Raw genomic sequence first — 19,525 nt, 5'->3', positions numbered from 1 at the left:
GACGGTGACCTTAGCTTTGTCGGGGTTGCCTCGATTAGAGTGGAGAGGGACTCGTGGACATTCTACCAGCAGGGTTATCTCTTATGTGAAAGCTCGACGTATGGTCAAGAAGGGGTGTATATCTTATTTGGCTTATGTCCGCGATTCTTATGCGGAGGTTCCTTCCATGGATTCAGTACTAGTTGTTCGTGAGTTTCCAAAGGTATTTCCTGCAGATCTACCGGGGATGCCACCCGACAGAGATACTGACTTCTGTATTGATTTGGCTCCAGGCACTCAGTTCATTTCTATTCTGTCATATCGTATGGCCCCGCCAGAGTTGAAAGAATTGAAAGAGTAGTTGCAAGACTTGCTTGATAAGGGATTTATTAGACCTAGTGTCACACCCTGGGGTGCGCCTGTGTTGTTCGTGAAGAAGAAATATGGGTCGATGAGGATGTGCGTAGATTATCGGGAGTTGAACAAAGTCACCATCAAGAACAAATATCCATTGCCGAGGATTGATGACTTATTTTATCAGCTTCAGAGTGCCAAGGTGTTTTCGAAGATTGATTTACGATCTGGCTACCATCAATTGAAGATTAGGGCATCCGATGTTCCTAAGACAGCTTTTAGGACTCAGTATGGGCATTATGAGTTTCTAGTGATGTCATTTGGGTTGACAAATGTCCCAGCATCATTTATGGATTTGATGAACCGGGTTTCCAAGCCCTACTTGGATTCCTTCATAAGTGTATTTATTGATGATATATTGATCTACTCCTGCAGTCGAGAGGAGCACGAGCACCATCTTCAGATTTTACTCCAGACTTTGAGAGACAACCAGTTATATGCCAAGTTTTCAAAGTGCGAGTTTTGGTTAGACTCAGTCGCCTTTTTGGGGCACGTCGTATCGGCAGAGGGCATAAAGGTGGATCCTAAAAAGATTGAGGCAGTTCAGAACTGGCATAGACCCACTTTAGCTATAGAGATCCGGAGTTTCCTGGGTTTGGCGGGTTTTTACCGCCGGTTTGAGGAGGGGTTTTCATCCATAGTAGCTCCATTGACCAGATTGACCTAGAAGGGTGCCCCGTTCAGATGGTCAGACGAGTGTGAGTTGAGCTTTTAGAAATTCAAGACTGCTTTGACTATGGCACCAATGTTGTTGTTGCCCACAGGTTCAGGATCTTACATAATGTATTGTGATGCATCTCGTATTAGGATCAGTGCAATATTGATACAGGATGGCAGGGTGATCGCTTATGCGTCGCGACAGTTGAAGGTTTATGAGAAGAATTACCCTATTCATGACTTAGAGTTGGCAGCTAGTGTTCATGCACTGAAGATTTGGAGGCACTATCTTTACGGTGTATCGTGCGAGGTATTCATGGATCATCGGAGTCTACAGTATTTGTTCAAGTAGAAGGATCTCAACTTGAGGCAGAAGAGGTGGTTGGAGCTGTTGAAAGACTATGATATTACCATTTTGTATCACCCTGGGAAGGCCAATGTGGTAGCCGATGCCTTGAGTAGAAAGGCAGTGAGTATGGGCAGCCTTGCGTACATTCCAGTGGGTGAGAGGCCGCTTGCATCAGATATTTCGATCTTGGCCAATCAGTTCGTGATGTTAAACTTTTCAGAGCCCAGTCGTGTTCAAGCTTGTATAGTCACTCGGTCGTCCTTGTATGAGCGCATCAAAGAGCGGCATTATGATGACCCTCATTTGCTTGTCCTTAGGGATACAGTGCAGCACAGTGGTGCCAAGCAGGTTACCGTTGGAGATGATATAGTTTTGAGGATGCATGGCCGTATTTGTGTGGCCAATGTAGATGGACTTTATGAGTTGATTCTTGAGGAGGCCCACAGTTCCCGGTATTCTATTCATCTGGGCACCGCCAAGATGTATTAGGACTTGCGGCACCATTATTTGTCATGCCCCAACCTCGGGGAACGCGACCGGCGCTCAACCGAGTGAACCCGGTCGAGCAAGCCTATTAAACCTTTCCTACCCGACTCATTCATAATCCAAAAAGGGATCGCATCACCATTTGTAATACAGGGGGGGAGATCAGTTATATAAATATATAAACATTGTTAAATCATTTTTCCTGATATACATTATGCCATAGTTGAGTTCCCAAAATATAGCTCGATCCAACGACCACCCCAACATACATACATGACCCACATAAACGTCTACGGAGCTCTAAGAGTACAAAAGAGCAACATGACAATATCGGCAACAATGCCCCGGCTATACCTCAAAATATGAAAACTTATACAAAAGAAGGACTACATGACCCCTGGGAGAAATGGGGCTCACCAAGACTACTGTGAGGAGAGAAAGATAGCACCACTAACTGCGATCGGCACTATCTGCGACGGAACCACCTACGTCCATTCAAAGATGTAGCGCCCCCGGCAAAAGGGACGTTAGTACTGTCGAATAGTACTAGTATGTAAGTCAAACACCAATCTTAGTAGAATGAACAGTGAAACAAAGAGAAGGCAGTCATACTAATCAATAAGAGCTTCATAGAAATACGAAGAAAACACCAAGTAAGGGTCACATAGTTTCCAATTCAGTCTTTCCATCCTTTTAGATTAATAATCTTTAGTGTCAAAGCAACAACTCACAATGCCACCGTGTTTTTACACGGAGTCCGGTCTCGGCCCGACCGGCTAAGCCATATCAAGTGAGACATATCCATATCCACAATGTAAATCAATAATTCCAACACAAATGCTACCATGTGTACAACATGGCATCCGATCTCGGCCCGATCGGCTAAGCCATCTCACTTGAGACATAACCTCTTTCAATTGTTCACTAAATTCATATTTCTTTCCCATCTTTTGTTACATGGCACAAACAACCTCATTTATTAAGTAGTTCTTGGCACTTGGGAACATTTTACAATTCAAGTCTTTTCCTTTTTCATCCGTTCAAATAACATCATCATTCATGTCGATAAGTACCATCACATAAAGCATTGCACACATAAGGGAATGAGCTTGGAAACAACATAATTACGTTCTCAAATAGCATGATGACATGGTAACCATCTAAAACAATTAGGGAACATGAATCTTTCAATCCAACACACTAAGGCAAACAATTCTAGTATGACCAGGTTAGAACATACACCCATTATTCGGACACCAGGAGTTCAATTCTAGGAAGAAGAGAGTTAGCCATACACACCTTAATTGCGCTTCTTTAGACTCTACAATTATTCGAAACCCTTACCAACCACAATCTATTTTAGCAATATACAAATTAAACCCAGAATTAGGAAAACATTCTTGGTTCTAGCTCACTTTTTCCCTACACTTTTTATCACACATGCATGCAAGATAAACCACCCTCACACCCATGAAGTATCACCCTAGTACCCCATTATAGCTATGTTTGAAATCAAGAGCTGAGGTGATGAAGTCTTACCTTTTAGGGTGAAGAATTTTGGTGCTCTACTTGAATATTTCCAAGGCTTTGAGTGATGGTTGAAGATAAATTGATGGGAATTAGGCCCTCCCTCTAGAACCCTCTCTCTCTTACACTAGAAGTATCAAAAATGAGCTTCAAAATAGACCTAATGAGTGTTTTAACGGAATGGGAGTCGAGTTTTAAATTAAGAAAAATGGTGCCCCGACACAGGTCTGCGGTCGCATATGCGACCGCATAATGGTTATGCGGTCCGCAAAGTGACCGCAGAAATGGCCCTCAGGGGCCTAAACTTTCGGCTCAGGTATGCGACCATTATGCGGTCCGCATACTTGTTCTGCGGTCACATAATGTACCGCAGAACTCCCTCAGCAAAAACCTAAGAGGGATTTTGCGATCGATATGCGCTCCGCATATCGATTATGCGGTCGCATAATCGACCGCAAAACTGACCTGAAGTTGGCCAAACTTACTGCTTCACTCTGCGGCCATTATGCGGTCCGCAGAGTGATTATACGGCCGCATAATGGGCCGCAGAAATGCTTTTTCCTATGAAACATATTCCTCTAAGTCCGTAGGGTACTGTTCAGTCCAAAAAGTCCGAACCGCGGCGAGCTTAAGAATTTCTACTATAGTAACGCAGGAATCTATCTTGGTACCACGAAATCCCGAGAGCTTTTGGTTAAAAATTTTACGGGTCCTTACATCTTCCCCCACTTAAGATCATTCGTCCTCGAATGAGGATCAAGGTTCACTTAACATAGTTTCAGTTATGCCACATACCATTAGCCCCAAATTTGCCTAACTTCCTAACTTCTTGAAAATTTTGCCAGAGTTTCCTTTGTATTTAGGCCTATCCACCTGCCAGAGAGCCCCCGAAACACACCTTAGAAACATATATATAATTAAATGACACAGTAAAATGCAAAATGACACCAACCGAAGCCTCATGGGTGACATATAGCTAGAAAGGAGTGTCTTTATATTAGCCGAACAAGCGATACAAACTTTAGTGGAAACAACTTCATAGAACTATTACATGGCTATTCAAACAAATGAGGGTACTTTTCTTTCATTTCATTATCGGCTTCCCAAGTAGCTTCTTCGACTTGTTGGTTTCGCCATAACACCTTCGTGGATGCAATTTCTTTGTTCCTTAACTCCCGGACCTGTCTATCAAGGATAGCAACCGAAATCTCTTCATACGGAAGTTTTTCACTAACCTCGACGATCTCAACCGACATGATAGCGGACGGATTTCCAACTACCTTCTTCAACATGGACACATGGAACACCGGGTGCACTAATGACATCTCAGGTGGTAGATCAAGCTTGTACGCCACCTGCCCTATCTTTTGAGTGATTCTATACGGCCCGACATACCTCAGACTTAATTTCCCTTTCTTTCCAAACTGCATGATCCCCTTCATGGGAGATACCTTCAAGAACACCCAATCATCTTCCTTGAATTCTAAGTCTCTACGACTCTGAGCAGTTTTCAACCGCTCTTTTATGATTTTAACCTTATCCATAGCCTGATGAACAAGGTATGGTCCTATTAGTTCAGCTTCTCCAACCTCGAACCACCCAATCGGCGATCTACATCTTCTACCATACAAGGCCTCAAACGGCGCCATCTTAATACTGCATTGAAGCTATTGTTATAATCAAATTCTATGAACGACAAATGATCATCCCAGCTACCCTTGAAGTCAAGCACACACGCACGCAACATGTCCTCAAGCGTCTGAATAGTCTGCTCTGCTTGCCCATCAGTCTGTAGATGGAAAGTTGTGCTAAGATTTACCTGCGTACCCAAACCTTGCTGAAATTTCTTCTAGAAATTAGCTGTGAATTGGGTCCCTCGATCGGAAATGATGGAAACTGGAGTGCCATGAAACCTGACTATTTCCTTGATATACAATTGGGCATATTGTTCCGCAGTGTCGGTGGATTTAACTGGTAAGAAGTGTGTTGATTTCATGAGTCGATCCACGATCACCCAAATTGAGTCAAACTTACGCGGAGTGTGCGGCAACCCTACCACAAAATTCATATTGATCATTTCCCATTTCCACATTGGATTTTCTATACTCTGTGCTAACCCACCGGGCCTTTGATGCTCGGCCTTCACTTGTTGACAGTTTGAATATTTTGCCACAAAGTCCGCCACACCCCACTTCATGCCATTCCACCAGTAAACTTCCTTGAGATTATGATACATCTTTGTAGAGCCTGGGTGCACGGAATATCTAGAAGTATGAGCTTCTACCATGATTCTTTCCCGAAGACCATCTATATTTGGAACACATAGTCGTCCTTGGTACCGTAATGTACCGTCATCCATGCCAAGAGAAAAAGCTGTAGTCTTATGTTTATGAATCCCTTCCTTCAGCTGCACCAGCACAAGATCACTGTATTGCTTCTCCTTGACCTCCGTCACAAGCGATGATTCCGCCCTATTCCACACAATCACCCCCCCTTCATTAGAGTCCGCAAGACGAACTCCCAAACTGGCCAACTGGTGAACCTCCCGGGCCAAGGGCCTTTGACATGCCTCCAAGTGAGCCAAAATACCCATAGATTTCTGACTAAGAGCATCTGCCACCACACTAACCTTCCCCGGATGATACAAAATGTCGATGTCATAATCATTGAGCTACTCAAGCCACCTTCTCTGCCTTAAGTTCAATCCATTCTGCTTGAAAATGTATTGAAGACTTTTGTGGTCTGTGAATACATCTACATGGACTCCATTCAAATAATGACGCCAAATTTTTAATGCAAAAACTACCGCCGCAAGCTCTAAGTCATGAGTTGGATAGTTCTTTTCATGATTCTTAAGTTGCCTTGAAGCATATGCTATGACCTTACCATGTTGCATTAATACACACCCAAGACCGATCCTTGAAGCATCGCAATACACCACAAACCTCTGGCAGGGTCAATATCGATGCCGAAGTCAATCTTGATTTCAATTCCTGAAAGCTCCTTTCACAAGTATCGGACCACTGGAACTTAACCGCCTTCTGCGTCAATTTAGTCAATGGAGAGGCAAGAGTGGAGAACCCCTCCACAAACCTCCTATAATACCCGGCCAAACCCAAGAAACTGCGAATCTCTGTTGTAGTAGTAGGTCTAGGCCAATCCTTTACCACCGCAATCTTTTGAGGATCAACCTTAATTTCTTCTCCGGAGAAGACATGACCTAGGAATGTAACAGATTCAAGCCAAAATTCACTTTTCAAGAACTTTGCATACAAGTGGTGGTGATGAAGAGTCTGCAGAACTGCTTTGAGGTGGTCGGCGTGATCCTCTCGACTTCATGAATATACAAGGATGTCGTCAATGAATACTATCACAAAAGAGTCAAGAAACGGCCTGAAGACTCGATTCATAAGATCCATGAAAGTTGTCGGGGCATTTGTTAGCCCGAAAGACATTACCAAAAATTCAAAGTGCCCATACCGGGTTCTGAAAGCTGTTTTCGGAATATCCTGCTCCCTTACCTTCAATTGATGGCACCCGGACCGCAAATCAATTTTGGAGAAGAACTTAGCACCTTGTTATTGGTCAAACAAATCATATATTCTAGGCAATGGGTATCTGTTTTTGATTGTGACTTTGTTGAGTTGCCGGTAATCAATACACATCCGCAGCGATCCATCTTTCTTTCTAACAAAGAGAACCGGTGCGCCCCAAGGCAATACACTCGGTCGGATGAAACCTTTCTCTAGCAAATCCCTCAGTTGTTCCTTTAGCTCTTTTAATTCTGTCAGCGCCATTCTATAAGGTGGAATGGATATAGGCTGCGTGCCTGGCATCATATCAATCCCAAAATCAATCTCCCTATTTGGAGGTATTCCAGGGAGCTCATCCGAAAAGACATCGGGGAAATCATTCACAATTGGTACAGATTCAAGGGTAGGCACTTCAGCAGTGGTGTCCGTCACTCTTACCAAATGATAAATATATCCCTTCCTGATCATCTTTGTGGCCTTAAGGTAAGAAATAAACCTACCTTTTGGTATAACATTATTCCCCTCCCACTTAATAGTTGGCTCGTTAAGAAACTCAAGCCTCATAATTCTGGTCCGACAGTCAAGTTTGGCAAAACATGAATAGAGCTAATCCATTCCCATTATTACATAAAAATCAATCATCCCAAGTTCAATAAGATCGGCCATGGTATCCCGACCACGCACCGTGACAACACAATCCCTATAAATCTGTGCGGCCATAATAGACTCGCCAACCGGAGTAGATACAGAGAACGACTCATGAAGCTGTTCCGATTCTATCCCGAAGCTCGTAGCAACATAAGGAGTAACATAGGACAAAGAAGATCTGGGATTAATAAGGGCATACACATCATGAGATTGAACAGTCAATATACTTGTGATGACATCTGGGAAGCCTCCACACTCTGTAGACCACTCATAGCATAGAATCGGCTGGGTCCTCCCGAACTCTGTGCACCACCCCTAGCTGTACCACGCCCTGCGAGTGCTGAAGAGCCTCAAGCTGGAGGGTGTGCTGAAGATGTGGCAGCTGTAAGACTGGGATGACTGAGCTGTGCCCCTGCCTGCACCCTGACGGGAGCACGACACTCCCTCTGAATATGGCCTCTCATTCCGCATCCGTAACATACTGGCATATCCATGTAGCAGACTCCCGAATGTATCCTCCCACACTTAGGGCATAGGGCCCTCTACTGCTGCTGGAATCTCCCTCCTGATCGGCCCTGATGGTGGGACCCCCTGCTGCCCTGACCGGGCCTAAAGTGACTCCCCTGCTGCTGGTCGTGCCCTGATGGCGGGGCACTAGCTGAAGACTGAGCATAAGACTGGGATGGCCTTGATGATCCTCCTCAAAAAGCTGATCTCCCACCTCCGAATGAATCCCCAAGGTTACCCGCTGATCGGGCCATACTACTACTTTCCCGTTCCATCTTGAGCTTTAACTTTCGAGCCTCCGTAGCTTGGGCAAATGCCACCATCCTTCCATAGTTCATGTCAGAATTTAGAGCAGCTGTGGCAGCCTCATTAATAACCAAAGGGCTAAGGCCCTGCACAAATCGACGCACTCTTGCCTCCATAGTCGGCATCATATGAACAACATACTTCGACAGGCACACGAACTCCATGTGATACTCCCACACATTCCTACTACCCTATTTAAGGGTCTCAAACTCCACAGCACGGTCTGCCTTAGTCTCGGTTGGCAAGAAATGGTCTATGAAGGCATCCGCGAACTTACTCCATCTCGCCGGAGGGCTCCCCTCCTCACGGGAATCCTCCCACATCTCAAACCAGGAATATGCCACCCCTTTTAGACGATAAGAGGCCAAATCTACTCCCTATACTTCAATAGCACACATAACTCGGAGAGTCTTATGCATCTCATCAATGAAATCCTGAGGGTTTGCCCCGGGATCAGTACCTGTGAACACTAGAGGGTCTAACTGAAGGAACCTGTTTACCCTGGAACCAGAAGAATCCTCTTGCGAGCTAAATAAGGTGGGTGCAACATTTGACCTCTGGGCTTGAGAAGCTACTAATTCTGAGTCAGCATCTGAATAGCTCCCCTAAGATCCCCATCAGAAATACCGGGACCTGGAGCTGGGGCTGGAGGTGGAACATGTATATCGACGGGAGGGATTGTGGCATCCTCCGCGGGTGTAGGAACTGGGGTAGTCTGTTCTGGAGTAGACGAATCATGCAGTGTGATAGTAGGGGGATTATCCTCACCCACATTATCAAGTAAGGGATCAATAACCACTCCTGGTGTGGCATTGGCTTCTTGGCCAATTCTCGCTCTCTTCTTAGGTGCCATTTACTGAAAGTTAGAACAATGCTCGAGTTAGGGGAAAATAACCTCACGTTCCGCTCTATCGCACGATATAGAACAACAATGAAGGGTATCATTATTAAATGTTCAAGTAGCCCCCTAATTATAGATGTGGTCGACAACACACCGATAAGAAGGGCTCTACTAGATACGGCTCCGAGACATCCTAGGACACTTTAAAATCTTAGACTCTGATACCAAGTTTGTCATGCCCCAACCTCGGGGAGCGCGACCGGTGCTCAACCGAGTGAACCCAGTCGAGTAAGCCTATTAAACCTTTCCTACCTAACTCATTCATAATCCAAAAAGGGATCGCATCACCATTTGTAAAACAGGGGGGATCCGTTATAGAAATATATAAATGTTGCTAGTTCATTTTTCCTGATATACATTATGCCATAGTTGAGTTCCCAAAATACAACTCGATCTAACGACCACCCTAACATATATACATGACCCACATAAACGTCTACAAAGCCTCTAAGAGTACAAAATAGCAACATGACAATGCCGGCAACAAGGCCCCGGCTATACCTCAAAATATAAAAACTTATACAAAAGAAGGACTACATGACCCCTGGGAGAAATGGGGCTCACCAAGACTGCTGTGAGGAGAGAAAGAGAGCACCACTAATTGCGATCGGCACTATCTACGATGGAACCACCTACATCCATTCAAAGATGTAGTGCCCCCGGCAAAAGGGATGTTAGTACTGTCGAATAGTACTAGTATGTAAGGCAAACACCAATCTTAGTAGAATGAACAGTGAAACAAGAGAAGGCAGTCATACTAATCAATAAGAGCTTCATAGAAATACGAAGAAAACACCAAGTAAGGGTCACATAGTTTCCAATTCAATCTTTCCATCTTTTTAGATTAATAATCTTTAGTGTCAAAGCCACAACTAACAATGCCACCGTATTTTTACACGGAGTCCGGTCTCGACCCAACCGGCTAAGCCATCTCAAGTGAGACATATCCATATCCACAATGTAAATCAATAATTCCAACACAAATTCCATCATGTGTACAACATGGTGTCCGATCTCGGCCCGATCGGCTAAGTCATCTCACTTGAGACATAAACTCTTTCAATTGTTCACTAAATTCACATTTCTTTCCCATCTTTCGTTACATGGCACAAACAGCCTCATTTATTAAGTAGTTCTTGGCACTTGGGGAACATTTTACAATTCAAGTCTTTTCCCTTTTCATCCGTTCAAATAACATCATCATTCATGTCGATAAGTACCATCACATAAAGCATTGCACACATAAGGGAAGGAGCTTGGAAACAACATAATTACGTTCTTAAATAGCATGATGACATGGTAACCATCTAAAACAATTAGGGAACATGAATCTTTCAATCCAACACACTAAGGCAAACAATTCTAGTATGACCAAGTTAGAACTTACACCCATTATTCGGACACCAGGAGTTCGATTCTAGGAAGAAGAGAGTTAGCCATACATACCTCAATTGCGCTTCTCTAGACTCTACAATTATCCGGAACGCTTAGCAAACACAATCTATTTTAGCAATATACAAATTGAACTAGAATTAGGAAAACATTCTTGGTTCTAGCTCACTTTTTTCCCACACTTTTTATCACACATGCATGCAAGATAAACCACCCTCATACCCATGAAGTATCACCCTAGTACCCCATTATAGCTATATTTGAAATTAAGAGCTGGGTGATGAAGTCTTACCTTTTAGGGTGAAGAATTTTGGTGCTCTACTTGAATATTTCCAAGGCTTTGAGTGATGGTTGAAGATCAATTGATGGGAATTAGGCCTTCCCTCTAGAACCCTCTCTCTCTTACACTAGAAATATCATAAATGAGCTTCAAAATAGACCTAATGGGTGTTTTAACGGAATGGAGGTCGGATTTTAAATTAAGAAAAATGGTGCCCCGACACAGGTCTGCAGTCGTATATGCGACCGCATAATGGTTATGCGGTCCGCAAAGTGACCGCAGAAATGGCCCTCAGGGGCCTAAACTTTTGGCTCAGGTATGCGACCATTATATGGTACGCATACTTATTCTGCAGTCGCATAATGCACCGCAGAACTCCCTCCGCAGAAACCCAAGAGGAATTTTACGACCGATATACGGTCCACATATCGATTATGCGGTCGCATAATCGACCGCAAAACTGACCTCAAGTTGGCCAAACTTACCGCTTCACTTTGCGGCCATTATGCGGTCCGCAGAGTGATTATGCGGCCGCATAATGGGTCTCAGAAATACTTTCTTCTGCGAAACATTTTCCTCTAAGTCCGTAGGGTACTGTTCAGTACAAAAAGTCTGAATCGCGGTTCGCAAGCTTGTCGCGAAGAATTTCTACAATAGTAACACAGGAATCTATCTTGGCACCACGAAACCCCGAGTTTTTGGTTAAAATTTTTACGGGTCCTTACATTATTGGTGGAGAAGGATGAAGAAGGATATAGTTAGATATGCAGCTCGATGTCTAAATTGTCAGTAAGTAAAGTACAAGCATCAGAGACTTGGTGGTTTGTTTTAGAAGTTAGAGATTCATGAGTGGAAGTGGGAGCGCATCACTATGGATTTTTTTGTTGGACTCCCACGGACTCATAAGAAGTTCGATGCAGTTTGGGTAATTGTGGACAAGCTGACCAAGTCAACGCATTTTATTCCTGTGGCAGTTACCTATTCTTTAAAGCAGTTGGCTGAGATCTATATCTGCGAGATCGTCCGTCTTCATGGTGTACCCGTGTATATCATTTCTGATCGAGGCACGCAGTTCACCTCACACTTCTGGAGGGCAGTACAGCGTGAGTCGATCATGTTGGTTGAGTTGAGCACAACATTTTATCCCCAGACATGCAGACAGTCTAAGCGCACTATTCAGATATTGGAGGATATGCTTCGCGCTTGTGTTTTAGATTTCGGGGGTTCTTGGGATCTATTCTTGCCTCTTACGGAGTTTGCCTACAACAACAACTACCAGTCGAGCATTTAGATGGCTCCCTATGAGGCATTATACAGAAGGCGGTGCCGATTGCCAGTTGGATGGTTCGAGCCGGGGGAGGCTCGGTTGTTGGGTACAGATTTGGTCCAGGATGCCTTGGATAAGGTCAAGATTATTCAGGATCGACTTCGCACAAATCGGTCTAGGCAAAAGAGTTATGCCGACCGTCGAGTTCGTGATGTTGCATTCATGGTCGGAGAGAGAGTTTTGCTCCAATTTTTACCCATGAAGTGTGTGATGAGGTTCGGAAAGAAGGGCAAGTTGAGCCCTAGGTATATCGGACCCTTTGAGATTTTTGAGAAAGTGGGTGAGGTGGCCTACAAGCTCGCATTGCCACCTAGTTATCAGCAGTCCATCCGGTGTTCCATGTGTCCATGCTCCGTAAATATCATGGTGATCCATCCCATGTGTTAGATTTCAGATCAGTCCAATTGGACAAAGATTTGACTTATGAGGAGGAGCCGGTGGCTATTCTAGCCCGGCAGGTCCGACAGTTGAGGTCTAAGAGTTATCCTTCAGTTCGAGTGCACTGAAGAGGTCAGCCGGTAGAGGCATCTACCTGGGAGTCCAAGTCAGACATGCAGAGTAAATATCCACAATTATTCACCAGCTCAGGTACTTTTTCTAACTTCGTTCGAGAATGAGCGTTTGTTTTAGAGGTGGAGAATGTGATGACCCGATAGGTCATCTAGAATTTTAACCCTTAATTGTGTGTTTTGAAATCTTAAATAGATCCTTTTAACCTTCCTTGATTTGCGTGTACAGTCCATATATTTTTTTTCTAGAAGGCTTTTACATGAAAAATTGATTAAAATGTGAATTCGTGCCTTAAAAATTAATTTGAGTTGATTTCGGTCAATGTTTTGAGCAAACGGACCCGGATCCGTATTTTGACTGTCCTGGTGGGTCCATATCATAATTTAGGACTTGGGCATATGCCCGAAATTAAATTCGGAGGTCTCTAGCTCGAGTTATCGCAATTTGCTAAAAATTTGAAATTTAAAGGTTTAGAGAATTTATGAATTTGACCAAAGTTTGACCTTGTTGCTACCGGGTCCGGATTTTAGTTGCGGAGCTTGGTATAGGTTCATTAATATATTTATGAATTGTTTGCAAAATTTGGTGCAAAACAAAGTTGATTTGACGTTATCCGGACGTCTGGTTGTTAAAATAGAAATTATTAAGTTTTATCGAAAATTTCATTCGTTTTGGTGTCTGATTCATAGTTCTAGGTCTTATTTTGGTATTTTGATCTCGCGAGTTCGTATGATATTTTTGGACTTGTGTGCATACTTAGTTTGGAGCCCCGAGGGCTCGAGTGAGTTTCGGATAGGCCACAGAGTGATTTCGGATTTGGTAACATAGGTGATGCCCCTTTTATTGCTGGTGTTCTGGTGTAGGTCTCGCATTTGTGAGAACTGGCTCGCATTTGTGAATAAGGCTTCGCATTTGCGATCATGGGAAAGTTGGGAGATCCTTGCATTTGCGAGGTAAAAGTCCGCATTTGAGAACTTGCCATTTCCGCTTTTGCAAAGGTATAGTCGCATTTGCGACTCGGCATGGTCCTTGGCAATCTTCGCATTTGCGAGAGCTTGGGTTCGCATTTGTGACCAAAAATATTGCATTTGCTATGACTGGGTTTCTGAGAGGAGTTCGCATTTGCGACCTCTATCTCGCAATTGCAATGTTCGTAATTGCGAATAAAAAATCGCAATTGCGACATTCGCAGTTGGGTAAAAGTTGAAATAGACGGGATTTTGCTCATTCTTTCAAATTCTCAACCCTAGAAACCTTAGAAGCGATTTTTCCAAGAGCCTTTCTTCCTAAATTTATTGGTAAGTGACCTTAATCTACTTTTTTCATTTACCCATTACATTTCATAAGTTTTCATCACTAAACCTAGGACTTTCATGGTGAAAATTGGGGATTTGGGTAAAGTTAGAGATTTTTGTAAAATTAGGATTTAGACCTCGAATTGAGGTCGGACTTCGAAACAATTACATAATCGGGCTCGGGGGTGAATGGGTAATCGGGTTTTGGTCTGAATTCGGGTTTTGACCAAGCGAGCTTGGGGTTGACTTTTGTTGACTTTTTCAATAATGACCTAAATTGAACCTCTTTCATTCGTGGGTAGTTTCTAAGGCTTATTTTGAATCGTTTGGTTAATAATTTGTTAGATTTGGGTTGTTTGGAGGCTTGTTTAAGGCAATGCCGTGATTGGACTTTGAGTCGATTGCGGAGCAAGGTAAGTGTCGTTGTTAACCTTGACTTAAGGGATTAAGACTTATTTGCCTATTTGCTACATGTTTAAATGTGTGGGTACAACGTATATGTGAGGTGACGAGTACCTATGTGTTGTTGTTGGGTCAAAGCATGTAGGTGAGACTTGTTTCCTTGTAATTTATTGTCTTCTGTGATTATGATATCTATGCTTAGACTAGTTTATTACTTAATTAATCGTTCTTTCTGCGTTTATGAACTATTTGTGATGATTGAGTATTTTTTTTGGAAGTTGAGGTTCGGTATTTTGGAACCATTGTTGACGTAAAGTTTATTCTTGCTTATTCTATCTCCCAAATATTTATATTCATTGCTACATGGTAAGGGAGAGTGTTAAAGTACGAATGGTGATGCCGTGCCATTTTTTGCTTAATTTACTGACTAATAGATAGTGAGAAAGAGAGTTAAAGCATGAAGGGTAATGTCGTGCCGTATTTATCATTTTTTAGAGAGATTAAAAGTAAAAGCACAAAGGGTGATGTCGTGCCATTATATTTTTTCATGGTGAGGTTGAAAGTAAAAGCACGAAGGGTGATACCATGCCATTATTATTATTATTTCATGGTGAGGTTGAAAGTAAAAGCATGAAGGGTGATGATGTGCCATTATCATTATTTCATGGTGAGGTTGAGAGTAAAAGCACGATGGGTGATACCGTGCCACCTTTATTCATTATGTTTATCCGTTTTCATTGGTTGATGGTTTATTTGACTGTCTCATGTTTCCGGTTGTAGTTACCGTATCTTGTACTCCCTTTACCATGTTCCCTCCCAATCGTACATGTTTAATCTCTATTTGTTGTTATGTTGCACGTATATCTTCGTTTGTAAGAGTTTATTTACCTGGGTGTCCTGTCATATCCTCGTCACTACCTCGTCGAGGTTAGACTCGACACTTACGGAGTACATTAGGTCGGTTGTACTCATACTACCCTCTGCACTTTTTGTGCAAACTTTGGTACTGGTCCCAGTTGTACATGAGGTGCATTAGCTCGGATTGACATATTTGGAGATTCGAGATAGATCTGCTGGCGTCCGCAGACCTTGAAGTCCCCTTCCTCCTTCCTTATTTACTGTTCATTTCATTCGAAACAGTTGTGTTTATTTCAGACTCTATTTGTAGAATCTTTAGAAGCTCGTGTACTTGTGACTCCAGATCCGGGTTGTATCTAGATATGTTGGTTATTATGCTACTTCGTACTTCATTTTAGTTTCATCTCAGTTTAATTGGTTTATTTATTTGATCTGTTCTAAGAAATTGATTTAAGAATTTCTCTAACGTTGGCTTGTCTAGCGAGTGAAATGTTAGGTGCCATCATGGTTCCGAATGAGGGAATTCCGAGTCGTCACATATGGTCAATACAATATCTAAAATATCAATTTTTTGAATCATAGAGTTAGGGAGATATATACAACAATAACACAACACCAACCGATGCAAATGGATACCTTCTATGTTTCACTAATAGAGACTATACAAACTCACACTTCGACAGGAATTAAATCACCACACAAACACCAAGGTTTAACATTGAATCGTTATCAAAGATTGTGATTCGATGAATGTGACGTTTCTTTCTTTAATTAGAAGTCTCGAATTCTAGTCTTGAAAATGGAAAAACCCCTAGTAAGGAGCACTTCTACCTTTATAAAGTCCTACACGGTATGAATCTAAATTTGTCGGACTAGTAGATACCAAATACTAAATACCAAATGATTATGAAACAAGTTGCAGTATTAGAGATGAAGATGAAAGCTCGGCCATGTCCCATTGAACTTTAGCTCTTAACAAGCCTATGTATTGTAAGAAAGTGGATATTTAGAAAGTGTCTTGCTGTTAAAAGCAGGAACACGAGTTCATGGGCTAGCTGAGTAGCAGCTGTCGGACATTAGCATTGGGGCCCAATGACAACTATTGAAACTGAAAGTCCATCAATCTCTCATCTTTTTAAATTCCCAGTCTCCACAATCTGGAAATCTGCTAATTGTGGGCCTAAAATCTGGGCTGGGCGGGGCCCTGTAGTCAACTGGTATTTCATAATCACAATTATACAGCATAAATTGAACCATTAAAGCTACCACCAATAGTCGTAGTGGGATAGTAAGTATCCCTCCATCTTTAATTAAAGGTTTCGAGTTTGAGTTCGAAAAATAAAATTATCTTTTACAGGGAGTTCTTTATTGACCAAATTCAATAGAGAATCCCTAATGCTATTATATTGGGCCAGTATTAGTGAAGTGGATACACGATTTCATCTTTATGATTCTATATCTTAGGTCAACTAGCTCAAGTCCAGTAACTGGTTAAATATAATTTTAATAAATTTTTTAATACATATAAAAAGTTGACAAAATAGTCTCGTATCCACTCAAACTTGTACGAGTTTATTCATATCACTTATCTTCAACCGAATAGGGACTCTTGTAAATTTTTGTATTAAATGTTTGGACCACCTAGAAATAATAGAAAAAAGGACGGCCAAGGGCCAACAAAAGAAGAAAAGAATTAAAAAGAGGAAAAAGTTAATAGTAACCAGCCAAAGACGCCACACAGAAGGACGAGCCACGTGAAGCAGCGTTAATGAATACTACGTGACGCTTTCTGAATGGCCAATGACATTGGACCTTGTACGGACCGATGTTGACGTTCTAAAAATGGTTGTACGGACAAACTATATTGAACTCTGCTGTGGACATAGGTCATAGACTGTGTGCCAAAATCTTTTTTAGGCAACTCTAAACCTAAAAAAGGTGTGATATGTGTTTAATGCTATCCATATATTATTCTTATTATCCTCTTTCTTTCCTTTTTCAGGTGCAAATCGTTTTTATCATTTTAACTTTGACTTTAAAGAAAAAAAACAGATTTCTCCTCTAACTTTATACTACTATAGATATTTTCTCTTTTTTCTTGGTGACATAGAAATATTATTAATAAAAATTACTTTTTCTACGTCAATTTATGTGATACTTTTCTTTATTAGCCCATCCTAACAAATTCATACTTTTCTATATTTAGAAATAATTTTTTTTATTTTTTATTTTATTTTACTCTTAATAAGATAATTTAGATAATTTATAACAATACAAATAACTATGACTTATTTTAAAATACTTGTTTTAGAAGTCTTTCTTTTATTTTTAAACTCCATATGTTGTCAAACATTCCTTGATCCGAGAATTCACTTAAAACAACCTCTCTACGCTCACAAGTTAGGGGTAAGGTCTACGTACACTGTACCCCAGACCAACTTGTGAGATTATACTTACTTTGTTGTTATTGTTATGTTTTGTCAAACATTATTATATAAAATGGGACAGATGGAGTAACTATTACATAGCTTTAACTGTTCTAGAGAACAATGTCTCAATGCAGTTACAAAAATGAGAAGGTAAAACAAAAGAGTTTTTTCTTGATAGATCCTTAAGCTATCAAAAATATCCATGAGTTATTTATTGACATAAAATTGGAGGGGGAAATTGATTTGAATTGTAAAACCTTAGTGAAAGTTAAGAAAAAAAGGAGAAAAAAAAGAGTGAAAATGGCATCAGAGATTTAAAATATTTTGAAACAATGATGTATCTAAGTCCCTTTGGTTCTTGCTTGGCACCAACATTTCTCATGTAGTACTAATTTTCACGCCAAAATATATCGAATGTTTAACTCATATATTTCAAAAACTTATTTTTTAAAAATAAACCTGACGATTATACATTTTCTATATTAGTGTTTTAATTATAAACGATATTGAGATGATCTTTTCCTAATATCTTAAATTCCACTCGTTGAGGTAAACATTTTATATTGCAGTGCTTATCTTAGCCGAAAATAGATATAAGTGCTAGCAGTGCAAAAATAAAAATAAACTTCGGAGGATCTTATAACACAAAATCATTATTTTAACGTGATGTTACCCCTGCAATTTGTTTAAAAAATGTTTCCTGATATGGTAATACATGATACAACCACCTAATTTTATTCGTTAAAAAAGAACAAAAAAAGAGTTTATGGCATTTAGATTTGGAAGTACTAGTATAAAATTTGATGTGCAATATATGAGTGAAATTATAAATAAAATATTTTAATTTTCTTTATGAAAGGAAATTAAATATAAAAAGGAACTCCAATTCAGGGTTTTTTCTCCTATGGACTCAAATTATACATACTGATAGCCTGTACTATATGTTTTAACACCACAATTTAACATGTTATAATATTTTCTGTATTGTGAAATAAAAAATTATAATAACAAATTGCATGTTATTGTAAGTAATTTAATAATAACTATTAAAGGTGTGGTGAGCGGAACCGGAGCTGGATCCAGGATTTAAACTTTGTGGTTTCAACGTTTAAGATATTTAGCATTGAACCCATTATATTCTTAAAGCTATGGATTCATATATAATATTTGTTGCAATTTTATTAGATTATTACACATAAATTTATGCTTCGAATCAAAAGTTATAGGTTCTGTGAACTCGTCACCTACATGCTACATACGCTCCTAGTGGTGACATGAATAAATTTTTTAACTAAAGGTCCCGATTTCGAACTCTACGAATTGAAAACCTATAGTAGGTAGTCATTTCACCTTTAGACATGATGCTATTGTGAAAAAATCGATTAGCAAAATTTCAAATACCAGATAGTTATAAAAGAAAAATAACTTAATAGTTAAAACAATACTCGTATTAGCACACTATCGATGTACAAAAAATAATATTCCCAATCCATATTACACGTCAATTTACTAAGGGGCCGTTTGGTTGGGAAACAAGTTATTTCATGATTAATTATTTCGGGATAAGTTATCTCGGGATTAGTTATCCTACCATCTCATAGGGATAAAAAAATACTACAATCCCAGGATAACTAATCCTCGGATTAGTTATATATATTATAATTTTATCTCAACCAAACGTGAAATAAACTCATCTCAAATTTAATCGCGAGATTAATTATTCTT

Source organism: Nicotiana tabacum, chromosome 23 (assembly GCF_000715075.1).
Source record: "Nicotiana tabacum cultivar K326 chromosome 23, ASM71507v2, whole genome shotgun sequence".
NCBI lineage: Eukaryota > Viridiplantae > Streptophyta > Magnoliopsida > Solanales > Solanaceae > Nicotiana > Nicotiana tabacum.
The sequence above is the reverse complement of the archived record's forward strand: the minus strand, read 5'-3'. Positions refer to the sequence as shown.